We start from the raw sequence: 26839 nt of genomic DNA, 5'->3' as shown, positions 1-26839 counted from the left end.
GTGTCTGCCTGCACAAGGCCTTCCCCAGGCCAGCTGACTGCATCTAATCCCCTCAGCTGTATGCAAGGTACATATGTCAGGTGCTGTCAGTCTGCAAACTTTGCTGACTCTGAGGACCAGTGGATTCTAACTGTGCAGCAGCTCCCAGAATTCAATAGATCTTCTAAGAGACAGACAGGAGCCATGTGCACCAGAAACCACCTTTTCTAGTCTCTCCCTTACATTCTAACTTCCCAGAGTCTTGAATAGCAGAGAGAAGGGTAGTGAACAAAGCTGAGTACTGCTATGGGGTGGGCATAGTGGGCTCAGGGTACTAGCAGCTAACTTAACAACCTGCAAAGTAGGGCTTCCTTCCAGAAAGTAAGCTCCTATGCCCCAAGACAAAACAAACAGCCTCAGAAAACAAAAACGCTGTGTGCACTCAGAAAACAAAAACGTTGTGTGAATTTTTAGTGCCGAGGCAAAACGAAAGGACTCACTGCTGTACTGCAGAGGTTGAGCAGCCCCGCAGCAGCAACCACACCAAGCCAAAGCAGCACCTGCTTTTCAGCAAGCTGGGACTCTCAACCTGAAGAGCAGGCAAATGCCATAGATTACCCTTTCTCCCAACTCCTTCAGGTACTTCAGGGCCCAACTTTTTCCTTTGCTAACTGAACAGACTCCTTTTCACTCCATTCTCCCAGCACCCCACACCACATCGCTATGGTGAGGCTTAGTGCATTCCCTGTCCCCCAAAGCTCGGTCACTGCTACTTTACTGGGCCTTTCGATTTGCTTAGTAGAAACTGCATAGCACCAGAGCATAAAGAAGTGACTGACGACCCCTGCCTGCATTCTCAGGCCTAGGACAGCACATGGGGAGCCCACTGCCACTTCAAGCAGTAAAGAATTATTTTTCTTCTGAACCAAGTTTAATGAGCTAGGAGCACAGTTCAGCAGCAGACGTTTGCCTAACACACATGAGGTTCCTCTCAATGCTTAGGGTTAGAAAAAAAACCTTCAGAGATTGTGGTCCCTACACATGGACGCTCCCCTTTCTCTAGGAAAAACATCTCAGAATTCTCATTAATTCTTTACCTTAAAAAAAAATCTGCGGTTTGTGGACACATTTATTACCTTAAATATATCAGGTCATGGGCCTCATGAATCACTGTGATGCCCAGAATAGACTGGAAGCCTTGCGTTGGCAGGAGGCACTGCCTCCCATGTCTGGACTTAGAATTCTTACTGATGCCACTTCAGAATGCCCACCCTTGTTGAGTCATGGAGTCAGGTTGGTTTTATATCAACTAAGATGACTTCCCCAAGAGTGCTGCTGATAAATTATGTCTTCATTTGTTCATGCTTTTTCTGGTCTCTTGTCATTTGTAATTTTGATCATTTTGCCATTGAAAACAACTATAATTAAAAATAATCAATATTTTAATTTTAAAAATCAACAAATAACCTGGGGGGAGCTCAGCAAGGAGGTTTAGCTCAGTGTAGAGTACCACCTGCCTATCAAAGGCAAGGCCCTGAGTTCAGTCCCCAGGATTGGGATAAGGAGAAAGATGACTGTCAAAATCTCTCTCTCTCCCTCTCTCTCTCCCCCCCCCTCTCTCTCTCACACACACACACACACACACACACCAGATCACATTGGCTTGGCCTGCCATTCATCAAGAGCCAGCCTCCACTGTCCTTTAGCAGGTCACTGGTCTTCTGCAGGGCAGCTACAAGAGACTGAGACTAACAATCAGGATCAGTCAGTCCCAGCCTCTCAGCACTGCTTTTGGAATCATCTTCATCATACTAACTCAGATAAAATAGGATCTCCTGCATCCAAAGAAACAAAACACTCATCTTCATTAAAACTTTGGTTTGGTTCGCAGCATTAGCATGAATGAGTCCATTTTGGTTTGGTCTGTCTGTTGGGTCAAGTGCAGGAATTCAGTGACAATGATGGTCTCCTATCATTCACTGAAGAGAGTGCAAGGGGACCAGAACATACAACTGGATTGACATGAACTTCAGAGCAGCTCAAGTCTCTAACTAAAGGCACTGACTATGGTTTCTTAGGGTATGGGTCAGAGGCCATGGTTGGTGGCCTTGGAAGTCGGGAAGAAGGCAGCTATACATACTGCATGCTAGAGTTGCAGGGGGTGAGGTGAGATACCCTTCCTGCATGAGGCCCTGGGAAATCAAACCCATGAGAGTGGTGAGGATTCCCTAGCCCCATGTCCCCTTGTCCAAGGTCCCCCACACCAAGTAGAAAACAGGATTTTGCCAGTCAAGTTCCTGTGGGCTACACCCATCAGCCAGGCTGTGTTGCCTGTAGGCAGTGCGTTCTCCTCACAATCTTTCTTCTGCTCCCACTTTCTTTTCCCACCATTGCCCCCTCCTGGCTACCAGGCACTTTCCCTGGGCCCAGTGCTCACACTGACCTCCATGCACAGCCTTTATCTGCCCTCCTCTCTTGACAGCAGAAACCGTGACAGATGAGAGCAGGACGGCACCTCCAGGTGCAGAGTGACTGAACCAGTTCTGACCTCAGGGTCACTGTTGTGCCAAAATCCCTCAGCTGCATGCTGCAAAGATCAGACTGGAAGGTCTGCAAGGTTCTTCCAGCTGAGAAGCTCCAGGATGATGTGGCTGTCTGATCGTCCAAAAGCCACTGTGACCAAAGGTGGGCAGTGTCCTCTCCGGCCTGCTCCCATCAGAGCATGGCTCCAAGTGCATACACAGCAGTATTCTCAGTATCTGTCTAACCTACTACCTAAATTCAACAACAGAACTTCCAAGGTCTAGGCTTTAGAAATGTAAAGTATTTCTCAGGAAGATGTAGGGAAAGAAGACAATGAAAAGAGTCACCCTGACAATTTGTAAAAGGTACAGATTTGGGCAGATTCTACATGTTTTGGGTGAGCGTGCAACAGACATGACGCAGCAAGGAGTCTCAGGGCTTTTACAAGGAAGAGACAAGCCATGGAGCTGACTCAAGGCGTCGGGGAGCGGCCCCTGGAGTGAGTCTACACCACAGCCTGCACTCTACCTTTCTTTACTCTTAACATCCACAGCTGTCATAGAAGGGTGACAGGGCAACTAGGCAAACCAAAATCTCAACCCTATGCATAGACTATTCTTGTATTTTAAAAAGCAACTGGAGCACAATGGAATTGGAGTTTTGCTTTCTAGAAGGGATTCTACTTAAATTTCTTTATTGGTCTTAGAAAAAGAGTTACAAACATCTAACACATAGTTCCTGGTCTTTTTTTTTTAAGTGGGACATAGATGCCTGAGATGACTCTGACCTAAGAAATACTCCTTAGACACAAACATCTCTACTACCATTTTGAGCTTTAGAGGCTCTTTGTTTACAGGAACTCAGGTCAAGGAACTCTGCTAACAACACACACACACACACACACACACACACACACACACACACACCCTAGTGTAAGTGCCCTGCACACAGAACACTAAGCACTTGAGACATCACTGGCCCTGCATGACTGGTGAGCTTGGCTGTAGGTAACACTAACCAGTTGTGATAAGGAGGTAAGTGGGGCGGCAGGGGTGGGAGAAGAGCGCTCAGATAGTTACCACACTTCTGCCTTACAACTCCTGGAGAGGGAAGAATGGAAGAAAAGCTCCAAACGTTTTTTTCTTTTCCATAAGGTGTAATAAATATGCAATGTTCACTGTGCACCAGGCATTATGTTAGACTCCCATACTGATTATCAAATCTATTCCTCAGAGCAAATAAGGAAAGCTGTCAAGGTTCCACAGCTAATGAATGGAAAGTCAGAATCCAGTCCAGAATGAGCTTCTTGCTGTTTTGATATCTTTTTCATGTACCTCCAAACTTGTGTTCCCTGGGATAAACTTGAGCCCAAGAGACAAGGTAGAGAGAAGCTGTCATACCACCTTCTACTACTGCCCCTGTACCAAGCTCATGAAAACGAGCCATTCATTTTGCTTAATCAGTTTCTTCAAAAGCAGTTGCTAATGTTTTTTCCACCCACAGTAGAGCATACTTAGCAAACACAACGATATTCATCACAGCACATCCCCACACCCCAAGGTGTCCACTCCCTTCTGTTGTGAGGAACTGCAAAGCTCAGAAGAATCGCGTCATATTCACCTTGGATTGTGAAGACCCAGCATAGGTCCCAGCATAACAAACATCTACAGTCACTCAACAGATATTTTAGCCAGAACTTGTCATTTAAGCAAATCACTAAGGAGCAGCTATACCTAAAAACTGGCATTTACAATGTACAAAAGGGTTTTTTAAATATAGCTTTTTCATGGTTACTGTAAACATATCAACATGCACCAGTGGCATACAACCTCAGAGCTAACTTGCAATCTAAAGTTCATACTCATCCTCAGGACAGAATGGAATCTGTAGCAACAGAATGGGTCTATCCAGTTCATGAAGTCCCTGAAGACTAAACTGAACACTGCTACACACACACACACACACACACACACACACACACACACACACACACACACGAACCAAGCAGTACAGCAGTAGGGAAGGAACTGTGTGTGAAGACCCACATGCTCTCCATCTCATTCTCTTAGAATCCTGGCCAGAGTTAAATTTATGTGCTAGGAACAACATAAAAACCCATTTCTTTGTGAGCCAAGAACCAGCATCACCAATTCTCTAGTCTTCCATCCACAGTAACAACTACAAGTCTTATCCACTAGGTGGTGCTCTCTACCACAAGGGTCCCCCAGAGAGCAGCACAGTACATCAAAGTGACAGCAGCCTGGTCCTAAGATGATTTGTCTCTTGAGGATACACATTTGGTTTAAGTTTCCACTGCAAAGTTAAAGTTCTCAAGATAGGTCATGCAGATCAATTGCTCCTGTAATCCGAAACTCAAAAGAGCAAATAATATCTAAACAAGGGGAGGGGGTGGCCTGAGCTTATGAGGGTCTCTAAAAGCCAGGAGACAGTCTGCCTGGCTACCTCTAATCTCACCATCAAAACTGTTACCTTGTTCAGTTTCTGCTTCACATCAGCAAGGGACCAGCAAAAGCAACCGTGAGCAGTACAGAGGGAGGACAGACACGCACTGTCTCTGCTGCCTGATAGATGCCAATCACTCACACTCAACAGAAAACACCGCTCTGATAACAGAAGGACTCTGCTCTGCACTAGCCTGCATCCTCTTTAGCAAAGTGCAGGCAAAGGAATGAGCAGGCACTCCTAGTGGGAAGCTCCGAAGAAAGGGTTTGGTAACAAGATCCACAGCCTGGCCTCCACAGTCCCCATTCACTCAGTGAATGGGAATAAAATGCCGAGTATGCTGGCCTCTGCCAACAGCACCGGCATTCCAAGAAAATCCAGGGCCTTGCCTAATCATTCTCTGTCCTCAAAAAAATATAGATTCTTTCCCTCATTATGGTCTCCCCCTTTCACACACTGCAGACAGTACTGTTTCAAGGGGTAAGTTGCAAAAGGTTCCAATACATTTGCTTTGAAAAAGTGAAAATGGAAAAAGTAAGTAACTACAGCAAACTGACAACTGCTAAATTTTGCAAAATGAGGACTTGCCTGATAAAAATGAATTTGCTTAAATGTTCAAATAGGATGAAATACTTGGTTCCTAATATAGCATTCTTGGGTAGAGTGGAACACCTAAGAAAATAAGGATAATACAATAGACCTTAACTATGAGACCCATATTCCATACTTTCAAGAATTATTTTACTGGTACAAGAAATATTTTAAAGTCTCTACTTACATTTTATATTCAAAACTCATGTTTAAAAGCCTTCACAGTAAACAGAGTAAGTACAAGTTTGTACTTTCTTGAGCAATTTTTCAGATGACTACGGTGCTTTAAAACACAAATATAAGCATTTCTATTACCATCATAACAAAGAATTTCACTTTAAAATCATGTCTCGAATTGTTAGCTATAAAACTTATCAAAATGTACCACCAAGTGCCCTCCAACAACAAGCACACACACACAGGAGCTCATAGTCTTGTTTCAGAGAAAGGAGAATCAAATGGTTTGTAAGGCCCCCAACCCCTCATCAGCCTGACTGCTATTTCAACCTCTGTGCAACTGGCAAGCCCGGCGTCCGAGTCTTCGGAATTACCCCAGGGAACATGAAGCAGCTTTCCCAGCCCGAGAGCACAGGCAAGGGGCAGAAGCACTGACTGGCTACTAGGTCAAGCTCACAAGAAATGTGGGATTTGAAACAAACTCAACGTTTTAAATTTTATTTTTATCTCTATATCCTATATTGCAGTATATTTCAATAACTAAACAAATTTACTTTTTCCCTTCATTGAGAATTGAGAATCTCCATATAGGTTTATTTTGAGAAAAAAAGTTAAATTTTATTGGAAACTGCTTTGCTTTTAAACTGGAACACACACATGTGGATATAGTGACTCCTGTGCGTATTAAAATTAGGAAAGGACACTGTGAAGACGCCTGTGACAATCATACAGCTTTTTAAAACACCAGAAAGCTCATGTACAAACTTCGCATTCAGCTTTTATTCTGAATCACGGCCAAGCCTTTGTTCCAAACCCGCATAAGTCACTGTTTCTTTCTTCTTGAGAGTAAGTTTTTGAGCAAACATTATTAAAAGCTACATCTGACTTTAATAGACTTTCCCAATTTGCTGCTGAGTGTTTACTATCAAACTCTAATCATGACTTCCCTACATTTATTTATACTTTCACACAAACTTCCAAAGTTTTCCCAACTTAAATAAAAACCCACAAAAACTATGGGAACTGCTTTGCTTGAAAGATAAAAGCAAACTGATTCATGCGCATTTGCAATGATCGCTGTTTACGTCTGTTCAAATACGCAGCTCACAGCATTTTCAATACCTATGTTTAACTGCATTTTCTTGTCTCAAAAAAAAAAAAAGGAGGGTAAGGAGTTTCTTTCCCCCATTTTGCTGTCAAAATATAAATGCAAAATATAATGCAAAGCATTCCTGGCTCAGGGGCATCTTGCACAGAACATCCAGTCTTTGCATGAATACTGTATCTTGCTTTCTTAATGAAATGGCAATGTCTTATTATATATGGCCCAGCTAACATTTTGATAAACAAAAACAACAAAAGAAAAAACCGCACTATTACATGGGAAGGGAAGAATTAGCTTTATTCATTAAAAAGTTGAAAATATTTTTTGCAGTCTTCCTATCAAACTGTCCTTATTAAAATACAATACACCTTTAACCTGGAACAATTTATTAGTCCTCATATGTACTGCAAGAGGCAGGACTCCTTGGGAGAGTAATGCACCAGAAGTACTTGCACCCCTTAAGAATGGGTCCTTCTTTGAGAAGGATACTTACAACAGTCTAATGCGGGGCCATAGACACAAACCCAGGGCTCCCATCTAATGCGACATACAGATGACTTCTCTTGCAGGGGTTGAAGGCATCCACACAGTAGAACAAATTAAAGGTAATGAGACTAAAAAGAATTATGTCCTAACTGATGGGCATATTTTAAAGTCTGTACAATTAACGAAAGATTTTTCTTTTCAGTCATAAAAAGCCTTCTAACAAGAGACTCTGGTTTTGAAGCGTGTCACACCCTAGCTCCCTAGCCATGAATCCTAGTTCATTTTTTAAAATGAGGTCTATTTCCTGTAATTTTAGATATTTTAGAGTACAATTATTTTACATTTTTATGATGCCTTTGGGGTATCATTACAAATATTTTTATGTGTTTAAACTTAGGAAAGTAAAATTAAGTAATAGCTTCTCTTAGAGGGGGCTGTCAACTCTCTCCTGAACACAAATCTTTGTTTTAAAACAATCTAGAGATTTATATCCCTAGTAACCATAGAAATTAGTCTTAAGCTTTTAGGAAAAAAAATTGCATAAAATGCTCTTTATTTAATTAAAATCAGAGCTCTGCTCTTAGAAATAAGGACCTTCTTTTGAACAGAAAGAATTTTCCACAGAGCAAAACTGTTTTAACTTGAGGCAGCGCTCTGTAATAAATTAATCAAACACATTTCATTAACTCTTGAACTTGTGCACACCACGAGTCAAACACTGTTGGAAGGCTGTGTCCCGGAACAAGGACAGGGACAACGGCTTACAGAAGAGAAAGGGAAACAGGTAAGATCCAGAAAGTACTTGAGAGTAAGGCTGAGCAGAAAAACAAGGAGTGAAGAAAGTAATGCAGCTGTAACTCAGCATCAACAGTGTGAGGAGGGTCACTCGGTCTCTCAGAAAACACCGTTCACCTTTTCGTAACACACGAGCCATCATCCATGTGTCACCAATCAACTTTCACTCTGGTGCCGATGTCATTTCTATTTCACATGGAGGACAATGAGACATCCTGTGGACTCTGGTCACCGGGAATCAGACAAGCTGGTTATTGACTGGGAAGTCAGGGGATGGCTGGGGCCGTCTCTAGGCTCTTCTGGGCGCCTCTTCCCAAGTGGGCGAAGGAATGTATGCTTGAGGGTGGGAAACAGACTCCTCAGGCACTGTCAGCACTCCCAGTGCTTATGGAATTCAGATGCGGAGGGAGTATGTATACTACCAAATCTGATTAGCTTTTATGAGATTTAAAATTTGTAGTTTCAAGTTTTTCTCTGTAAAATGCATACTTTTAAAAGTCAGCCACATTCTGAGTCTCATTATTACTTTTAAACTTGCCATTTGGAGACAAAGATACTGCTGATCAGGTCATAAACCAGACATTAAATATCTGTGGTGGTCACACAGTAGAGTGTAAACACTAGAACCAGAAGACTACAAATCCTTAAGCTTTTCAGTCATCAAAACTGTTAGAGGCTAGAAAGAGGCTTCTTTGCTTGAGTCTTTGCACGGCTAGGAGAGCTCAGCTCTCACCAGGTCTGCAAGCAGCCTCACTGCAGGGAGAGCACCGCATGTGCGTCCCACTCCACTTCCATCCCGAAAGGGAAACTCTCACAAGCGGTTAAGAAGACTATGTGTCGGTAATGAATCGCTCTACACAACAAGAGGCAGGATATGCTGAGGCGTTTTCATTGGTAAAAGCAGACAGTCCCCGGGGGGTTCAGCCACCACCACATCTGTTCACCTCTGCACTGCTAGAGTTAATCCTCTGTGGTGGTAAAAAGAGGAACAACCTTTCTAACTGGGGTAGGGAGACAGCAGTGAGGTTTGCTGAAAGGCCACTTCCTCCTGTCTTCACTGCAGTCTGGGCCTTCCATAGGAGTTACTCTCCAAATAAGCAATGCTCACACATGCCGATGAAATTTCACTTTCCATTCAAATTGCAATAGCTACAATTGGTAGTGGTGTAAAAATCTATAAGGCGATGATAAAAAGCATTTATAACTATCTAGAAATCATCTTCAAGCATAATGCACAGTATAGTTTTCCAGTATAAGTTCGGGACAGCCCAGTGCCAGTGTTGTGGCCGCAGGGTTGTCACAGCTCAACTTGTCCAGTCCTAACCCTAGCAGGCAGGGAGGCAGCCAAGAGCTAAGACCCTCATTTCAACAGGAAGCAGAAGAGGAGAGTTTCCCTGGCTTTTACCCTCTGGCGGCCTGTGCGTTTCTACTTCTTCCTCTCATGCAGACAGTAGAGTAGGAAGCATGCTTCCTCCAGAGTCTCCTAAGCCCCTATCATACAGTGTTGTAACAACAAAACAATAAAACCATATCCTTGGCTCAGGAGAGGTCCTCAGAGGCTTACACAATGCAGCACATGTCCTGGGTGACTAACATTACACAGGCTAGGGAGTGGAAACCAGCCATCAGTGAAGGAGTAAGGATGGTGTTTGCTTGGTTTTGTTTTTTGAAGCAAGTCTCCTGCCTCAGCCTCAAGTGCGGGGACTACAGGCTAGTGCCATTACACCCAGCTAAAGAAGTACTAACTGCCTATTTGCACATGGTACAGAATGGATCCTTTATAGAATACCTCTGGACCCTTAGTCATATCCCTGCTGAGCTTAAGTCCTTGATCATGAACAGGGATTACACTCCCAGATCCCTAACATCTTGTGCAGCTCCAAACAGCCCAAGGCTTTTGCATTTGACTGAAATTACAGCATACTCAGGCGGCTCATCACAGCCTGCCTTATGAATACCATGCCTGTTTATAGGTGAAGGACCCAGCCCTTCTATGCCCACCACAGAGCATGCTCCAGACATTCACATCTTCTTCACGTTTCATTGATGTCTAGATATGAACACCATTCACAGGGAAGGAAACTGGCTCAGAGAGACTAACAATAGTATTCAAATGGGGGCCCATCTGATTAATCATCCATATTACTTCCAGGCTGCTGGGAGCTCCAAAATGCAAACTAACAACACAAGGATCCTTCAAAGATGTCAACAAGGACACATCATGCTGGGTGGAAACGCTGTAAGCCCTGTGCTGGGATATGCAGGTAGGAGGCAAACTACTGTGTCCACAGTGCCTATCCTACAGGGCTAAAGACACCAGGCTGGATAAGCTGTAGTCCTTAGTTGCAAAAGGCCATTAGGAGCCTCACAGGTGCCATAAGACCAAAGGAAGGAGCCATGCCAGTGGACTGGAAAACAAGGAGGCAGCGGCCATTGACCTTGGAGCAGGAAAAGGAAGATGGCTGGTTCCACAAGGCCATGCCCATAAGCTCTTGGGTGACAGCCTCACTAGAGCTGAGAACCACAGGCGGCATAAGAACAAGGCTGAGGAGGAATTCTGGGGCCAGACTCTGCATCCAAGATGGTGCTGACACTCATGAAGTACATGGCCATTCCCAAATACTTAGCCTACTTTTGTCTCAGTTTCCTCATTTGTAGATGGGGACAATAACAGCATGTATGTCACAGAGGGTGAGAAGCAAAGGGACTAGCACACACTACACATACTTGGTACGATTTGGGAAGGTCACACAAAAATGAAGCAAAGGTATTATTTTAGCTCTAAGGGTCACATGACCCAAACAAAAAGATGGAAGTCAAGAGTGCACATGAGAACTCAAGGTGGACGGCAAAGCTCTGTGGTGCTCCGTCTCCAGTCTGGGTCTGCATTAGAAGAAATGTGATGTGACATGCTTGGAAAGTGATCAAGAACAGCTAACTGAGAATTAGATAACGTAGAACAAGGCTCCTGTGGCTACATCACAGTCCTTTTCTTGGGCTGGGGTGGCATTCATAGGGTTTCTCTGTGTAGTTTTTGAGCCTGTCCAGGCACTAACTCTGTTGGCCAGGCTGGCCTCAAATTCACAGAGATCCACTTGCCTCTGCCTCCCAAGTGCTGGGATTAAAGCCACCACTGCCCAGCTACATCACATTCCTTGAGCAGGAACCTTCCTCTAAAATTCTTTGCTATATATAGTTGTAAAATCAAGATCCCCCCTTTCTCTATGTCCATAAAAGAAAGATAGAACGAACAATCTATTATCTTCCACTGAAACTGGAAAGCACTAAGAGTTAGAGGGACAAAGCTCTGACTTCTTGAACAGCAACAAGATAGTGAGTGAGGCAAGAGAGGGAAGTCAGTTCTTATCCCAAACTACAGGGGGCTCTCCCACACTCGTCCGGACCGCTTGCTGGGATCCTCCATCCTCATCCCTGTCTCTTGCTGGGACTCTCACATCCTCATCTCTTGCCTCTGTCCAGGTTGTGAGGCTATTGTTGCTTGCTCAGGCTCAGGCCTCATAGCTGATCACTGACTCCTACTAAACTGATACAGCCAATTGGCCACTCAGTTTAATAGTTTGTCTATCACTTCCTGGCTCATTAGCCAGCCACAGGCTCAGATCTTTATTAGTGTGCCTGCCTGTCTTTCCAGTCTCATCTATCTGTCCTCTTCCTGTTCAATGCCTGAATTCCTCCATCCCTACTGGACTTGCTCGGACCCTCTGTTAAGGAGGGAAAGCTGAGGCCTAGGATACTTGTGCTAACAACTTTTAAATAACAGCTTCTGCACATCCTTCTGAAGCTGACTCAGGAGGCTGCCCTACTTACCTGTGGGTAGAAAGGTACACTTTATCCCTAACCCTGTCCTGTTCCAGAGCCTGGGGGTGTTATATTTTGCTGCAGTGTAAAAATGCTGTAAGTCTTAAGAACTCAGTATGCAAAAAAGAACAGATGTCTCAAGCAGCTGGATTAAGCAGTGATTTCACAGCCATTGAGAAGGCAGAAGAACCCTTTCGACTGCCAAGTAACCTGCACTAAGTAGGCTCCACCAGTACACCCAGAACAAGATCACAGAATCAAATTCCATAAAATCACTATCTCAACCAGAGTAGCTTCTAAGGACAAAGGTTCAGAACTGAGGTCCTAGATTGGCATTAAAGAGAACTATGGCCAGCTCAGAGCCAGGCAGGAAGAGATAATGAATGTCCCTACTCTACCCATATAGCTGGCCCTGATTTCCTTCTCAGAGCTCAAACTGAATCCCAGGAACACCAAGGGGAGCACATATTCCAGTTGCTAATGTTTTTATAACATGCCTCTGAGGGGGAAAAAGAAAAAAGGAAAAAAAAAACACTAGAAGCAAAAAATAATCATTCAACTTAATTGGAATTGATTGACCAGGCCCTGGAATGATAGGCACAACAATGACTTTACAATTCTACAATTAATACCAAATATATCCATTGCACTCATGGAACACTGCTCACTGGCCATAGTTTCATACAGTCCTTCCTTCTGATTAGTGACCTTAGATATTGCTACTGCAAATGAGGAGACTCATTATCTCTGTTTCACACACAGGGAAACAAGGCTCAGGAGGCTCAGTGCTGTGTTTGATGCACTCAACAACTAAGTACCAGTGCTGGATTTAAATCTAGTTGCTGTAGCTGCAGAGCATTTGCCAATTCTGCCTGTACTGCCTATCATGCAGCACCAGCCCCAAATAAAAGCTCCCTCATCTTGAGCTGCATCAAGTCTCAACCTGGGATGAGGTCTGACTTATCATTATTTTACTAATATCAGCTTTATCACTAAGCATGAGAACATAAGGAGACGACAGGCTCTGGGCCAGACAGATGTACTCACAGATGTTTACATATGAAGGCTGCCAGCTCTGTCAAAGAGAAGATCACTAACTTTCCCTTGCACACACACAAAAAGAGTTCAGATGAATCTCACAAATACTAATGAATAAAGAGAATAATTCTTTTCTAGAAAGAAGAATTCCTCGTACATATTATAGTGAGAAATTCTGTAATTACTTTATATGTTTTTCCTAAATTTGAAAGTTTGTTACTGCTTTTTATTCCTCCTAATGGGATGAACTTCTAACCAAATAAAAAAAAAAACAAATTTTCAATATTGGATGTTTTAGTTATTACAAAATAGTACTGTATCACTAGACCAATAATGTTAATGTTTCCAGTGTATCTTCAATCATCAGTAAAGACTGTCCCACACTCCACAAAGCTTCATGAATATTCATTAAGTAGATAAAAAAGTAAGTGCATGAATTTGGACTGCCTACACTATTGTTCCAATTCAAAATCAAAGATTTCATAGTTTTCCATAGAAAACAGTTGTTTGTTGGGGAGGGGATAAAAAAACAACAATTCACTGTCAGAACAGAATTATCAGCAAATACAGGAAGTCATGATGTTTAACGAGTACCATAAACACAGTTTATATCCACATGGGCATACATTCACAACCCCAAAATTAGGCAAGTAGGTGCAGCTTGGGTTTTAAGGAAACACCTATGCTTTCTGTCAGATGTAGAGGGAGGGGGTGTGCAAAGAGGCTGACTCTGCACTGAGTCCACTTGGAATTTCCTTCAAGTAAGGCATCACCTTTGGTGCAAGGCTTTGGATAGAAGGCTCATCTACACACCACAGTCCCCGCTGCTCTGTGACCCCTTGGTGACTGCCAGAAATCAATGTACAGTTGGCCCAGTGGCAATCGAGACAAAGGTGCCACTTTTTCTTGGGGGAATAATGACTTGAAACTATCACAAGACAAATGTTTTAAAACTGCATCCCGGGGCCTAACAACTTTTCCTTAAGAAAGTATTTCTCTCAAATTAAAAACAGTAGCTTCATTAATGCATGAGCCATTTCTAATCTGAAACACAACTCTAAGCCATACCTCATGGAATGGAAAGTCATAATTGTAATGCAAAACGAGACGAACTGAAATCACTATAAGAAATGTGAAGTAAGTAAATGCTTTTTCCTGGGGGTAGTATAAAACGTATGAAATTACAGTAGCAAGAAGTTATTGATTCCAAATTATAAAGTGGGATTGGGGACTTCAAAAATATTTTTAGATTTTTTTTCAAAGAATTCTGAGAATGAAGAAAACCAGAGTGTCTGGGAAAGCTTACCTTTTGGAAAACCAGCTCCATTTGCAGAGCCGCTTGACCAGTGAGTGCTGTACTCTGAAAACACAGCACTCTGACTGGCCTGATGAAAGGGACATTTTCAGACTCCCAGGTAGTCACCATCTTCTACATAACCATTTGTTACTTAGCAGCTAACTCATGTTAATCATTAAGCCAGATAAGAGGAACTGGGTCAAGTTACTCATATAATAGAATGTTCTGGGAAGCCGATTTAAGAAAATTTCCAGTCACTAGACAAAGAATTAAAAATGTCAGAATGTCACCTCCCAGTCAGTGGAGCTAACTAGTAGGTATTCTCGAATAATAAAGGAACGCTCTTGCAATGCCGGAGAACAGCTTTTTGAATTTATGTGCTCTTTTGCTTTTGGTCAAATAAAATGACTGCTGATTAAGACAGTGGGCCTCACCTTACTGCCCCTGGTCTGAAGGGGGGCTATTTCCCATCATTGTGGTCCACAGCATGGAGTGGAGACAGGGCAGCTGTGTGAGAGATCTGCCAAGCTCCATCTTCATGTCCATCATATCTATGAGCCTTTCAGTGAGACTCTAAAATGACTTTATAACTTTATAGTATAAAAATTTGTCTACTTGGTTGCATTAAATTTTTATGGCCTTATTTTCTGCTTATGGTAGACAGTTTATGAACTATGCAGAATTAGAAAGTAAAGCCAACCCATAGTGACAGCATTCTGAAATACGTGCTCTACTATTATCTATTATTTGTGTATCTATACTCTCTACATGTATAAAATCGTAATATATAGTCCACTTATTTCACTTCGCACCAAAAACTTCTTAAAACTTATAATAGCAACATAGCACTCCACTGTTACACAGACCATGATGGAGCCACATCTCCATTTCTAGACAACCAGGTATCTAATTCTGCAAGACAAATCCTGTTGTAACGAGCACCAATTTGCTACGTCAAGGCATCCTTATATTCCAAACCACTAATTTTGTAATTCATTAGGATAAAAATTGAAGAGCAGATTTAGAGAATAGAGTGAAAACAGTTTTAAACCATGAGAGGTTCTGCCAACCTGTCTGTCTCCTGTTCCACTGGCCTCCCAGCCCTCCTAGTCCTAGGCACTGCCAACCTCTGAGCAGCGCTGCCATGGGGACTGGAAGGGGGTTCTCTGCATAGGACCACTGCATTGTCAAACAATAGGCCATGTGATTTCCCCCTAACAGGATTAACTCCAACTCCTTTCACTTCCAGTTAGTGACCATTTTCTCACTCACAGGACAAAGTTAGGATCTCAGTTTCCTCATCTGGGAAGTGAGGGAGTTGCTGTAGGCTGATGGCAGTCTGCCATTTTATGCTTTTCTTCCTTCCTTATGTCAAGGGACACAGAAAGAAGGGCAAACCTAGCCATTCTTCTGAGCTGTCCGTTGTTGCACAGCATGCTTCTCTTAAAGCAAATCTGAAAATAACCCTGCAAACTAAAATCCTTAAACACAACCACCACACTGTTTCACACAAAGATAACATTCATTTTACACACTGAAACACATAGCCTCGTTTTAAATTCTTAGTCCAGGTTCCATAAAACTAGATGCCACAGCTGGAAATTCTGATCCAAAATTATGACTTCACAGAAAACCAGATGCCAAAGTAAAGATAAGGTTTCCTGGAGAAGGGTAGCTTTTTAAAAGACCATCGAAAATCTGTGTTAGATTTTCTACAGCAAAACAGAGACATCCAGGGTATTACTCAGCACCAGAGTCCACATGTTTGCAGAAGGGGAAGCTGCCATCGGCAGTCAGATTTCTTACCTTAGTACCACAGACTTAACCTGCCGCCCACAGAGAGCCCCCATGATGTAAAACACCCCCAAACCATCCATCCATCAGATGCCTCAAAAGCAGGTGAGAAATTCATGCCAACAGTATTTTCTAATTGTGTGAAATTAGCATCAAAGATACCTAAATGTTGTCTGAGCAGAGCATTTGAAAAGAAGTCTGTTACTTAAAGCAATAAAAGCTAACTGAAGTGAAGTGAAGTGAAGTAGGGAACAGAGAGACTCTTGCAAACACTGCTCTAAAGAGTGTTTTTGTTCTTGGAATTTAATTCACAGTATAAAGACTATCAGGAATAAAAGTATAAAAGTATTTTCTCTTTAACATCTTTTCAGAGAAAACTGAAAAGGTTTATGACTCTGAAATTCAATTATGCATGGAAAGCTTTTCCTATATTCATTATCAATGAATATTTTTTTAAAGCTGAGGTCTTACTACATGCCCTGAGTTGTGGAAACGGGTATAAAAACAAAGCAAAACAAAACAAACTGTGCTCAGCTTTGGCTGGCACAGCCTTCAGTTGCAGTTTCCATAGCAGCGGCTGGGCAGCCCTGGGAGGAGACACTGGCTGCTGGGTATCCCTGACACAGTTGCTCCCACCTTCCCTCTATCCTCTGCCCAAGCCCGCCCCACTGGAGTCCTTCCCCGTAGGCTGGACACTAGCTGGGAGACAAAGGCAGATCATACCAGTCTCAGACAACACTGTCCTGGATCAAACCAGTTCTTCCATCAAAAGGACACCAGTTGCAGGTTAAAGTTGAGGAAGGACTGGATCAATCATACCTGCACAATTCAGAGACTCCCATTTTTTCCCCATTCAACAAAATGAATGGAAATTATGAGTTGTTATCTGACAGATTATTTTTTAATTGTCAGTTTGGGTTCATAATTCCATGAAATTCCATTGTCTTCTTTTCTTGCCTACAAGCCATGGAAGCTAAGAATGGCACTGGTTCTAAATGCTAACATTCCAGAAAAGAGTGCTGTCATCAGCTTGTGCACAGCCACTTACAAAGATGAAGGGAGTCTACCCAGGACCTTGAGAGGCCCCTCCAGTGAAACCTGCACGCCTGTTTTGATCCATGCGTCAATAATAAGCACAGAGGAAACAACACAGAGCTTGGAAAGACTGCTGGTCACCACTGGGACACTTTAAGTCTCATGTTTACCAGCATGTATGGGGCCCTGGTTTTGATCCCAACACTGACCCAATAAAGGGCAGCCAGACTTTCAATTCTATTCACATGTCCATCTTTTTTCATAGAACCCCCCCCCAGTAGGATGACCACTGCAAAGTCAGGCACAAACACAAATGGGATCTGGAGCAGATTTCAAGTTCATCAGGGAAAAGCAGGACTGTGGCCCCTGAAACTGAAAAGGGCTGTCAGAGCTGGTCTTGGCACACAGCAGAGGTGACCAAGGGCTATATCAAAGACCACGGGGTATATTCAGAAGAGGGGTGAGCAAGCTGCACTAAAATATATTAAGTTTTACAACATGCTGGAAATTACATCCTGTGCAAATGAGAGAGGTTACCTAGTTGTTTCAAAATTCTTTTGGGGAATACGTGAAAAAATATTTGAAAGTCAAAGGCATACAATGAGGTAAAGAGAAAAAAATTAAATAAATATTTATAAATAACTGAAGTCCTCTGAAGCAAAATCACAGGAATAGTACAAGAACATAAAACGGAGGCATCAGCCTAGTTTGGGGAAGAGGGCAGGGTTTGTAGCACTGATGTGATGCTCAAGAGATAAGAAACATAGCTGCGTCTTCATGCATACTCAGGACACAGAACAATGCATGCAAGTGATTCTTGATAAAGACATGAAGTTAAGAAAACTTTGGCCCAGCAAAGACAGTTGGGAAATGTGGGTCAACATGGGGAGTAGGAAACTAGGAGGCAGAAGAAGACACGTCCAAAAGTCAGCCTACATCACACCAGCTCTGTAATCTCCATGGAGATTGCTAATCCCTCTAAAATAGAAAGAAGAAAGGAATACTGCAATCAGAAAAATGGCTTAATAGGATTTACAATGGGGGAAAGATCTTTTGCTTCATTAAACACTGAGTTTCTCCCTGTTTTGTGCCAGATACCCAACTATATGTTCAGTCAACAGATTAACACTGCAGGTGAGCAACAAATGTCTTTAAGAGCAGAGAAGATAAATGCATTCTGAGACCATGAAAGTATTTCAAATCCCATATATGACAAAGTACTTATATCCAGAATATGCAAAGGATTTCACTCACTCAAGCTAAGAAAAGCAAACTGACTTAAAAGTGAGCAGAAGACTGGAACAGACTGCTTACAAAGAAGGCAAACAGGTGCATGAAAGGCGTGGGCAACTCTTGCAAATGTGGAAGGGCTATTAGCATAGATGGCACCATCCATCCAGCAGACCACTGACATAGAGCCAGGGGAACCTGGTAGGACACTACTGCCTGACATGCTCATAGAGACAGACAGATAAAAATTACTGACAAAAGCAAGTGCCAGTGAGATGTGGAACAAACCTAATTTGAATACATTGCTGGTGGGAATACAGAATAGGCAGTCATGTTGGAAAGCAAGTTAGATTTAAACAAATATTTTTACTGCCATTTATTTGACACAGCATACAATCTACTCATTTAAAATACATGTTTTAATGCTTTTACCATATTTACAAACTGTGTAAGCATCATTCCTATCAATTGCCTTTGCACTACCCCTAGAGCCCCGTGCCCATTATCAGTTACTCCACATCTTTCTCTAACTTCTGATTCCCTATGCATTTGCCTTCTAGGCAGTCCATATAGATGGATTCATACACTGTGTGGTCCGTAGTGACTGGCATCTTGGACTTACCATGTTTTCAAGATACAGCTAGGTTGTAGCAAGTATCAATTCTTTATTTCTTTCTAATGCTAGATTATTTATGTATGTATGTTTGTTTGTATTTTCACAAACCCTCTAAGTCTGGTTTAACCAGAGCAATAAGGGAGGGAAGGGGGAGGAAAAACTGAGAACCCCTTGTCGTCCAAAAACAAAAATTCAATCAGAGCATTCAATGCTAATGGACCTTAGATATTTTCACTATTTTATCACCATAAATAATGTTGCTATAGACATTTGCTTATAGGCAGTGATTTAGAAAGTTAACAAACACCATATGAACTGACAATCCCACTCCTAAGGATTAGCCTAGAGAAATGAAAACTTTATGCTGTACACAAATATTTATGGTAACTCAATTAAAAATTGTCAATAAGCAGCCATGGCCCATTCCACAGGTGATAGATAACTGTAGTTCTCCATATAATAGGAGACTGCTGTATGATAAGGCAGGAAGAAGACATCCATAGGCTCATCCTTGAGTAACTCCTTTAGTCAAATTAAGTAAAATGATTTCAAAGGGTTACACACTCTGCAACTGAATTTACATAGCTCTTGAGAAAAATGACAAATGACAGCAATGAAGAAATCGGTATAGGTGTAGAGGGAAGCACCCACAGGGCAAGGCAAGGGGTAACTGAGGAAGAGTTTGGGAGGAGAGCTAAGTTACATTTTAAGCACAGTGGTCCTGAGGACCTCTGAGAAGCTGTCACTGAGGGCAGGTTTGATGCAGAGCTCAGAGTCAGGCACATGCATATCTCTATGTGGACACCTGGGCAAAGTATTCCAAGCAGAGGTGACAACCAGCAAATGTTTCTGGAGACAGACATGGGCCCAGTATATGTGACAGGCAGCAAGCAGACTTACTGTTTAACCAGACATCCAGATATACAGATAGCTACAGATGCCTCTAACTGAACAGTATAAAAGGAGTCTGCGCAGGAATTACAAATTAGAGGGCTCCAGGGCTAGAGACAATATTGAGAGCTACAGAGTTGGAGGAAATCACTGTTCATTGTTCCAACAAATGATGGGCACTAAATGTCTTTTGGATGCCGAGGAGGAGAGGACTTCTCACACACTCTCACAAAATCCTCTGTAGTTTCCATCTGGATTACACACAGCAATGAAGGAGTTTCAGAAGGGGGAAGAAACAGAGAGATAACTACAGGTCATGGTTTAAAAATAAAAACTGTTAGACAAATATGTAAAAGTACTCTGAAGCTTTTGTATAAAATGCAGGTGATGGGGGTAGTTCTTCATCTAAATGAGGAACGGAGGGCCCTTGCTCATTCTCCAGTACTCGTCCAGCCACTTACAAGCTTTCACTGGACCGAGTCTACTAGGGAAATCCACTTCTCATCTGAAGGTGAGCTGGCAGGTGAATCAAAGGCACTGTGTGCTCTGATAGTCTCTAGGAGGTCCATGTCTGCCAGCCCACACCTAACAGATGCTGGGAGTTACTCTTGTTGTTGTTTCATGTAGCACAAGATTTGGCTTTTTAAAAGTCACATTTTTTTTTGTCATAAAATGGTGACTGTCTCCTTCCTATATGGGCTTAATGCCATTTTCAGAGGAAATCCTGGGGTAGATGGCATAATTCTGAAGCAGTATTACTGACAAGTTATGAACAGGCATCACTTCCAGCCCTTTAATGCTGGCATAGATATTGCCCAAGTGTCCAGTACAGCCTTCAAGTCTGAATAGGAATCTACCTTTTCAAAGAGGTACAATGGACATTATCTTCCTAACAGGTTGGCTATATGCTAGAAGATGAGAAATATGGGACCAGATAGTGTGACCACTCACTAAACAACTCTTAAAACCAGTTTAAGTACGTCCATAGGTTACCTAAATTCCCTTGAACAGACATTAGTTGTAATTAGCTTCTGAAAAGAGGAGGGAAGATGTTGATGTATGCTATGGTTACATATAAAGGGTGGGTTAATATTCAGGTTTATCAATTACATATCTGCTCAGATTTGGGGTTCTGTTTTAATTTTCCAGGTGTCAGGAAGAGGTTGTGTTTATGGGAGAAACTTGGATACCAGTATCCCTGACTTCTACGTAAAAGTGCCAGTATCATCCCCTAAGGCAAGCAGAGACATCACCAAACATTGGCAAATGCTCTGTAGAGGCAAATGCTCTGTAGTTGACATCACTGGCATGCACAACCCAACCACAGACGGGGTGCCGGTTCATCTGGGCCTCTAAAGCAACTACAGCCAGACACCAGAACCTCCTCCAGAACTGCAGATTTCCAATCTGTGTTTTCTCTGAATTTCAGCTGGTAGTCTCTCACTGCAGTGCCACAGAGAAACTGTCTACCTCTAACACCTGAGCTCTGTGTTTAGTTAAAATCCAGACTTCTACACAAAGAATGATTCTTTCCTAATTCCAATTAGAAAAAAAAAATCCTGGCCGGGCGTTGGTGGCGCACGCCTTTAATCCCAGCACTCGGGAGGCAGAGGCAGGCGGATCTCTGTGAGTTCGAGACCAGCCTGGACTATCAAGCGAGTTCCAGGACAGTCTCCAAAGCCACAGAGTAACCCTGTCTCGAAAAACCAAGAAAAAAAAGAAAAAAAGAAAAAAAGAAAAAAGAAAAAAGAAAAAAATCCTAAGGTTTCTAAACAACCTAATTCAAGTCTGGTCTCTACCCTTGGTCGGTGACCCAATAGGCACAAAAGTCATTTGGGAATATGGCAGCATGAGCAGCAGGTGCCTGGTTAAGGTCAGAGATAAAATGAGCTTCCAAAAGGATGGTGACTCTGTGGTTGACAGAAGGTGCTTTGGGGGACAAGGGATAGCAAGTGCTCATCACATACATCCTTTAGTACTGACGAACAAATACCACATGCAGCAAGCTGCCTGTACTCCAGCAGCTCCCAACCCTGAGGATGGTTCTTCCACATCTGAGAGGTTTGCAGGTGGAGACCTCCAAGTGCACTCGATTTGATTAGAAAACTACCATTAACTTTGGGATATGGACCAGCAGGGTACATTACAGCAACATTTTCAGACTCTATATATTTCTGGATGACATGTTAGGTACCTGAAGATGGAAGCTGGTGTTATTATTAGTGAATATTGCTCGCAGTCAGACATTACATTTGGTGTACTCTGTGGGCTCCAACAAAATACACTTAAAATGTGATACTGCCTAAGTCAACACAAAGCCATCATTGAACAACCATGGCCCAATTTGTGGGCTAACAGAAAACCAAATGTTTGCCTTGAAACTTTCCAACTAGTTTCAAGAATAAAAGATAGAGGGGTTGGGGAGGTTGGGGGGGGGGGAGCTGGGATTGACATGTGAAGCAAGCTTGTTTCTAATTTAAATAAAAAGATAAAAATAAAAAATATACATATCAAATGGATATGAATGTATCCAATTCAGAATTCTAAGAGAAGCAGTCAAAGTTTAAAAAAAAATCTTAAGACTTCTCAAAGACTAAGAGGAGATGAGAGACAGGAGATCTGGAACTCTCACCAGCAAACCTGGAAACTAAGCTCTGTGTGGATTAGAGAAACCTACACCTTGCACTGTGACCTGGGTCTCCAATCTCAGCTTTGCCCCACGCAGGCCTGAGTCTCCCAGAAACAGCTCCCCTTCCTCTAGCCAGGGGGAGTCAGAATCAAAAGACAAAAAAAGACAAAGGGATGGGGTTTGAAGAAATGAAGCCAACTGCTGGAGACTTCAACCTTCATTGTCACATCCAGATGCACCTCCCAATCTCCACATCTGTCTTGGGTCAGACTATGGCCCTGGGCTGGTTTTAAGGGCCACACTCCCCAATATGCAGATCACAGAAAAGTATTTCCAGGCCTTAAGTGGATTTCCTAAATGTGACGCACTGTACGTCTCTAAGCCCCAAAGTTGATCTAAAAACAAAAAGATCATTTTAAACTGCCACCCGACAGAAAAGAATGGGCAGAGCCAGTGGTCTGTGACCTGTCTGGAGAGCTGTGGACTGTGTAGACTAATGCTCCATCACTGCTTTAACATGAACATGGTTTCTTTCCCTTTCAACCAGAGAGGAGGAGAATCATGACACTGAGGGCCAAGGTGAGGGATAGCAGAAATGCAAGGAGCAAGCATGAAGTTTTCACAGAGGAGACATCATCAATCTCACACTTCAAAACCATGAAGGCTAGGGCTTCTACATTATGACATCACACATTAAGCATCATCTTTCAAGTAGTAAATGCTCAATTCTATTAGGTGATTTGTCCCTGTAAAGTTCCCATTGGAATCAGGAAGACTTGCAGATGAGCAAACCAGAGATCTGTTACTCAGTTTTCTCACTGCAGATGGAGCAAGCAGTTGCGTAAAACCTGCCATAAGCTGTCAGCGAGTCAGCATAGCAACAGTCAGGGAACTTCAAGAAGAAACCGAGACTCCACAGACTCATTTTATTGCTATCATTTAAAGGTTAGGAGTGGGAAATAAAGCTCTACCTTTGAGATTTGGGCTACAGAGAAAGTGTGAACTTAAGTATCATTCAGATATACAATTTCTATTAACTTTAAGGATGCTTCACTTTGACCTTTCAGTACTAAGAATTCAATGGAAGATCTATTTTGTCCCTACTCAGTCAACAAGAGCAGAGTGCCTGCCACAAGCCAGGCATTGTGTTGGAGCTGGGATACAATGGAAGAACATACACCCACCCAGCCTTGAGCTGAAGGCACTTAACTTGAGTGGGAGCTGCCTGAGTAGGGTTAATCAGCTAATATGCAACCCAGACAACCAAGGGAGTTCTCACATTAGGAATGACTGCAGGAACTAGGAGGGAGCTGGACCAGTGAACAGATGGGCACAAAAAACCACTAAGTAGACAGTGATGGATGGTAGAAGATCCAAGGTGTGTCTCCAGTTCCTGTCAGAACGCCTCCAGTAATAGTGCCAACAGTGCAACATAATGGGGGCCAGGAAGAAGACAGAGAAAGCACAGTGCCACATGTCCTAAGCTAAAGCTCACTCCTCTGGAGAAGGCACTCAAGACCTGCTATAGGTCTCATTTTTCTCAGGTGACTCCCAGGAAGTTCATCTAAGTGATCAAGTACAATTAGTCTCTCCCTAGTGTTGGTCCTTAAACCTTCCAAAGGAGAATGAGCTCTAAAGAAACACAGCTATCTAAAAATAATATACTAGAAGTGGTCCTAAAGTTTCTGGAAAAATTCATGGCTGGCACCCAACAACACTTCCCCGAAACATTTATTTGTAACACTGTTGGCATGAGATAAGTGGTACTAACCAACAAAGAAAAGGCTATCCTACTACAATGTTGTGGTCATCTTTTGTTTTGTAATTAAAACAAACAAACAAAAAATGAAGAGGCAGGCAGATCTTTATGAGTTCGAGGCCAGCCTGGTATACCGAGCAAGTTCCAGGACAGGCTCCAAAACTATACAGAGAAACCCTGTCTCACAACAAAACAAAACAAAACAAAACAAAACAAAACAAAACAAAACAAAACAAAATGAACTGCCAAGGTTCCTGACAAACTATAACTATCTGATTCATCATATCATAAACTGACTAATTTAAGGGTTGGAAGTACAACTTATAATAAAGCCAGCAAACGCAATAAGATTAATGTACACAAAACCTGTACCACCGGGTAAAAGAGGGAAAGACGGGTTTCTTTTGGCAATCTCCATGTATTTTTGAAAATGGTAAAATAACTTCTTTTCCCCTAACACACAAAGAGTTACAGTCAGCAGCAACACATTTAAAGGGCTATTTTTTAAAAAATGCTATTCACTAGCAAAATTCCCTCCCCCAGTCCAATGAGGCCTTTTCTCTAGCGCGAATTATTGATTTGTAGGCAGCAGTGAACTCTCACAAAAAAAAAAAAAAAAACTAAACCTCCTTACAGCTGAAGCCACAGCCACCGCCGATACAAAAGCTTTTGTGAGGAAAAAAGGTGGTGTCTGAGATCAAGAGGGTGAAATACCAAGTAGCAAAAATGAATCCTCTAAGAACTATCAAACCAAACAACAAATAAAATTAGATATAAATTCACGTTTTAGACTGTGGTCAATTGAGGTCTAGACAAAACCCTATGTTTGTTCACTGCCTAGTCTCCAGTCTGCTCCAAGTTTGAAAAGGTAATTGAACACAGTCTATAATTACTGGATTAGACACAGATGGGCTCTGTACATTTCAGGGGGAAAAAAAGCACTGTTTTGATTCATTTTATGATTGCCTGTAAGGTCAGACTTTTCAGAATGTACTTTCATCTGTTAAATGGTTTCTCAAGCTCCCTAGGGAAGATCTTCAGTAACTGTGCTGTTTTAAGCAATTTGGGCCCATCAGATCCTGTCTTTGAATGTAACTAGCTGCCCATTTTCTAGTATTAGAAACCTGCATGTAGGTTAATTGCTACATCTCTTACATATTTTCTGAAGTTGCAGTTTTGGGGGGAAATTCAAAGACTGACTCTTTTCTAGCAGGAATTGTCTTATGACGAAGGTTTTCACATACAACTGTAACAAATTGATAAATGAGTTGGCATCACTCGAAGTCCATGAAAAATAATTCCTAAATGACTCAAGTGAAGAATAAAAAAGCAAACATTCTTCTGGACACATGTTGTTAGGAACATCGATGTAGTCTATCTTCCAGCCAAACAACTTCGAAAGCAAAGCAAATTCTTGCGCAAACCCTGTGTATGGTTCTTTAGAACTGTGAATGACTAGGAGAAAATTTTGTCTGTGCTAAATAAAACAAAACAAGTAAAACTACTTCCTAGTCTAAAAGGGACCCTCCCCTCACAAACACAGCACTCTATCCCGGAGGACAGCCATGAAGCCATCACACAGCGCCACATAAACCCCTAGAGAGCACACTCTAATGCAGAGGCTCCAGGTCTCTGTAGAAATCTGCATGAACTTTCAGCCCTGGCCGAAATGTCATTGCCTTTGCTTGGTGTGCTGAAACACAGACACAGGCTTCTCAAGCTAACATCCTGGGCAAGGGGCCCCCAACCCTGTCAGTCAATGCTGGGGAAAACAACTAGAGATTGAGGATCACCTTGTAGCCAGACTGAGCATTCCTCGTGGCTTTCCTACCCATATCGTGACACTAGAAGCATCTTTTGTTTTTCATTCTCCACTCCAATTATAGCTTCATTTTCTATTCCCCAAACTCGCTTCTATTGTCATTCTGACAGTAAAAATGTCTAAAACCAGAAAAGTGAAAATAGAAAGTACAGAATGAGGAATAGTTTCAAAAGGTTGACACAGGAAACTGGTTTTGTGTGTGTTTAGACCTTCAGCCACATTTGGCAGCTTCACCAACACTCCTGGTAAGACACACAAATGTGGTTAATAGTCACTTCTTCTTGCCACAAAATCAGACAGTTTCTAAGGCACGGAGATAATGGGTGTTTTAACAAGACTGATTTGAACCCAGACACTTTTTACACAGGCAACGTTTCTGTTGCTACCGATGGCTCATTCCTGCCTCTAAAAGAAGTCAACTGCAAGTATAATGATCGTGCAAGGACCCAGGAAGTGGCTCTAAAGTTAAATCCACCATAAGTTATATCTTCACAGAAAATGAACAACTACCCCGATTTCCCATTTCACATATATGGAGATTCTCTTGTATCGGTTTGCTCAGCATAAGAACGAGCTGTATTGAATGACTAGAAGCAGAGTAGCATGTAACTGCTGTAGAAAATCATTCCCAATTTCCGCCCTTGCTCTCTGTAAGGCTCGTGCTCAAACCAAGATAGGATCAGAATAAGGCATTTGTACAAAACCATGACAGAACTTTGGCCTTGTGATTGTGCCGTTTTATGCTTTCTTCATATGCTGCACATAAACTGAACAACGCAAGCCAACTGGC

The 26839-nt window shown here is 42.4% G+C and overlaps 1 protein-coding gene across 2 annotated transcripts in view; it reads right to left on the bottom strand.

Moving 5' to 3' along the window:
• The window catches only part of Stx18 (syntaxin 18), a 100563-nt gene that overhangs the window by 52137 nt on the left and 21587 nt on the right, over nt 1-26839 (bottom strand). Inside the window, exon 1 of one of the 2 annotated variants that reach the window (XM_013112501.3) lies at nt 14283-14301. The exons of the other annotated variant lie outside the window; for it this stretch is intronic. The gene's annotated coding sequence lies outside the window, so the exon portion shown is untranslated. Of the gene's footprint in view, nt 1-14282; nt 14302-26839 lie in introns of those variants that run through there. 2 annotated transcript variants of the gene reach the window in all.

This window comes from Mesocricetus auratus, unplaced genomic scaffold (genome assembly GCF_017639785.1).
Source record: "Mesocricetus auratus isolate SY011 unplaced genomic scaffold, BCM_Maur_2.0 Super-Scaffold_100006, whole genome shotgun sequence".
NCBI classification, from domain to species: domain Eukaryota; kingdom Metazoa; phylum Chordata; class Mammalia; order Rodentia; family Cricetidae; genus Mesocricetus; species Mesocricetus auratus.
Note: the sequence above shows the minus strand (reverse complement) of the source record. Positions and strands in the feature narration are given on the sequence as shown.